The following is a 3,876-nucleotide window of genomic DNA, read 5'->3' as shown; positions in this document are numbered from 1 at the left end:
GGGGTTTAGGAGACAAGACCAAGCGACAGTAATTTTTTAACTGGCTTCGAAAGAAGCAGTTATCGATTTATTTCATCCAAGAAGCTCACTGTACGGAAAACAATATGCATGATTGGCGGGCCAAATGGGGGTACCAAGCTCTTTTCAGTTGTGGCACTAGTAAAAAGGCAGGTGTTATTATATTGTTTAACAATAACTTCTCTTTTCAAATTTCGCGAACATATTCTGATCCCGGGGGACGCTTTCTAGTTTGTGACATGACTACAAACAGGAAACAACTGACTTTGATAAACGTATACGCACCAAATGATGACAATCCCACTTTCTTTACTTCTGTTTTTCAACATTTAGACGATCTCAAGTGCGATGAGATTATAATAGGAGGGGATTACAATTTAGTGCTGGACGTTGAGAAGGATAAAAAAGGCGGACTAGCAAGAACACATAAAAGATCGTTGGAAGTTATAAATAGCTTTTCCGGTGAGTTTGACTTGATAGATGTCTGGAGAGTCCAAAACCCTGGATTACGACGCTTCACATGGAGGCAAAGAAACCCAGAAATACATTGTAGACTTGACTTTTTTCTCGTAAGTCATTGTATCGCTAGTAACACCACCAAAGCAGACATTGTCCCAGGTTACAAAACAGATCATTCAATGATCACCTTGCAATTATCTCTGCATAATAACCAACGAGGACGAGGATTTTGGAAATTAAACACCTCTTTTCTAAAGGATGAAGAATATGTAAACCAAATTAAAGCAGCTATAACTCAAACTAAGCACGAATATGCACAAGATAACACTGTTACACCTGGGCTATTGTGGGAAATGATAAAAATGAAAATTAGAGAAGCATCAATGAAGTATGGAAAATCAAAAAAGGAAAATATTAAGCAAAAGAAGGATGACATTGAAAAATCAATAAAAACCCTCGAGGGACGAATTGCTAATACCCTTGCAAATAACTCCCAAGATTTGTGGATGGAATTGGACATGAAAAGACGCGAACATGAAACCCTAATTGAATACCAAACAAAAGGAGCTATTATAAGATCTAAGTCTCGATGGTATAACGAAGGTGAGAAAAATACTAAATACTTTCTTAACCTAGAGAAGCGACACTGCAAGCAAGGAACAATCACTCAATTGAAAATTAACGAAAACAAGCTGGTTCAATCAGACAGAGAAATCTTATATGAGTGTGAGACTTTTTATAAAAATCTGTACCGTTCCAAAACGCAAGTGAGCGACTTTCCGGAAGAGTTTTTTCCACCCACACGAGAATTATTAAATGACGAAAAGCGATCCTCTTGTGAAGGCCAGTTAACTGCTAAGGAATGCCTGGAGGCCCTAAAAGACATGGCATCAGGGAAATCACCTGGCACAGATGGCCTACCATGTGAATTCTACATGGTTTTCTGGGAAGACATAGGAGAAACCCTCACCAGCGCTTTTAATTTCTCCTATGAAATATGTAACCTGACTATATCACTAAGGCGATTGTCAAACTCATACCCAAAAAGGATTCTGACCCTATCTTGATTAAAAATTGGCGACCCTTAACTCTATTAAATTGCGATTACAAGATTGCTTCAAAAGCCATCGCGAAGCGAATCAAAACAGTTCTACCAGAGCTAATATCAGATGATCAAACAGGCTTCATTAAAACCAGATGCATCAGTGACAACATACGTACACTAGATTGTGTCATCAAATATACAGGTAATAAAAAAATCTCTGGACTTCTCCTTTTTCTGGACTTTGAAAAGGCTTTCGATACTCTCGAATGGTCTTTTATCAACAAAACTCTTCAACATTTTGGTTTTGGTCCCTCGCTGTCAAGTTGGGTCAGGCTCTTTTATTGTAACATCGAAAGCTGCGTATTAAACAATGGATGGACAAGCAATTTTTTTAAGCTAAGCCGAGGCGTCAGATAAGGGTGCCCTCTATCGCCTTACCTTTTCATACTCTCTGTAGAAATACTCGCTGAAGCCATATGAAATAAAAGCGAAATTAGAGGTATTAAGATACAGGATACTGAATTTAAATTAAGCCAATATGCAGACGATACGACGCTCATTTTAGATGGATCTGAACAATCCTTTAAGTCTTCGCTTTCTTTGATAGAAGCTTTTGGTAAAGTATCTGGCCTCAGACTGAATGACAAGAAAACAGAAGCTCTCTGGATAGGGTCTAAAACAAACAGCAATCAAACATTTTGCCCCGAAATGAATTTTAAATGGCAAAAGGGAAAGACTAAGGCACTGGGCTTTTGGTTCGCAACGGATCGCGATACGGCAATATCTTTAAATTACAACGAAAAGCTTACGAAAGTTAAATCTATCTTAGGATGCTGGAAATTTCGAAGACTTAGTTTAATAGGGAAAATTGTTGTTCTGAAGAGCCTAGTAGCATCGCAACTTGTATACGTACTCACATCGTTGCAAACTAAGCACCATGCAATTAAAGAGATTAATAGGATGTTTTTTAAATTCTTATGGAATGATAAAGGTGATAAAATTAAACGCAAGGTTATGATCAATGATTTTTCTGAAGGTGGACTCAAAATGATCGATATTACAACTTTTAACAAATCCCTTAAAGCTACCTGGATTAAAAAATACCTGAACACAGAAAACTGCAGCAAATGGAAAGTTTTTTTTGATCTAGAACTCGCAACATATGGAGGCAACGCCGTCTTTAAAGGAAACCTAAACAAAAAAGACATCGGTAATCTAAACATAGAAGACCCTTTTGTTAAAGAAGTTATAGAAATATGGTCTGAGACCTTCTTTGAGAAAGGAATAGTGTCCAAAGATCACTTTCTAGCTCTACCTCTCTGGCAAAATTCATTAATAAGGATAAACAATGCACCAGTACTATGCAAAGATTGGCTTTCCAAAGGTATAACACAAGTAAAACATTTAATGGATGATTCTAACAACTTTCTTTCCCTTGCCAGCTTACAAAATAAATATCAACTCAAAGTCAGACCACTAACTTTTTTTGGCATAATCTCTGCTATTAAACCTTTACAGCAACAGATTCCGAGGTCTCAGCTGAAGTATGACAATTTCATGAACACGTTCCTAAAGCACCAAAAACCATCGAGAATAGTTTACAAGAAATTAATTTCTGACCAAGCGGAACGACCGCTATTATCTCAAGAGAGGTGGCAGAAAGAAATCGGGTCCACAGCCAAGGTCAAAATTGACTGGAGAAAAGCCTACCTATTGTCTGCTGCGTGTACAAAGAGTTCCAAATTAATTGACTTCAATTTCAGATTTTTACATAGACGGCTGGCGACCAATAATTTTCTGCAAAAAATAGGAATTAGAGAGGACGGAACATGCACCCTCTGCCATGATAAAAAAGAAGATCTGTTACATTTATTCTGGGGATGTGAAAAAAGTAGAATTTTTTGGAATGACCTCTCTATATGGCTGCAGGCGTGCCACGTGCTTTCAAAAGAGAACCACTTAGGAATGGAAACGGCCTTAGGCCTGAAGCCAGACGACTCCAATTTTAAACTCCAAATTAATTTTTTTTGCCTAATGGCTAAGCACTACATTTGGATTTGCCGTTCGAAAGAACGATCCCCAACCCAAAACAACTTCTTGCTTTCCCTGAAATAGACGCACCAAATTTTAAAACTTAACCTTTTTTACATTGATTACAGAGTGCCAAATTTGTTCGAAATTCGACTGTCAAAAAAGCATCCTGGCACATGGCTTTCTCAAACGGGACGATATTCATTGGAATAAGCAATGATTCTGCTGCAATTAAATTCAATAAAATTTTTGGGTAAATAAAACGGAGGATTTTCGAGGCCCAATTTCAACATGTTGCTTGTCAACAAGAGTCGACCTTTGAC

This window comes from Montipora foliosa, chromosome 3, assembly GCF_036669935.1.
Source record: "Montipora foliosa isolate CH-2021 chromosome 3, ASM3666993v2, whole genome shotgun sequence".
In the NCBI taxonomy this organism is placed as follows: domain Eukaryota; kingdom Metazoa; phylum Cnidaria; class Anthozoa; order Scleractinia; family Acroporidae; genus Montipora; species Montipora foliosa.
The sequence above is the reverse complement of the archived record's forward strand: the minus strand, read 5'-3'. Positions refer to the sequence as shown.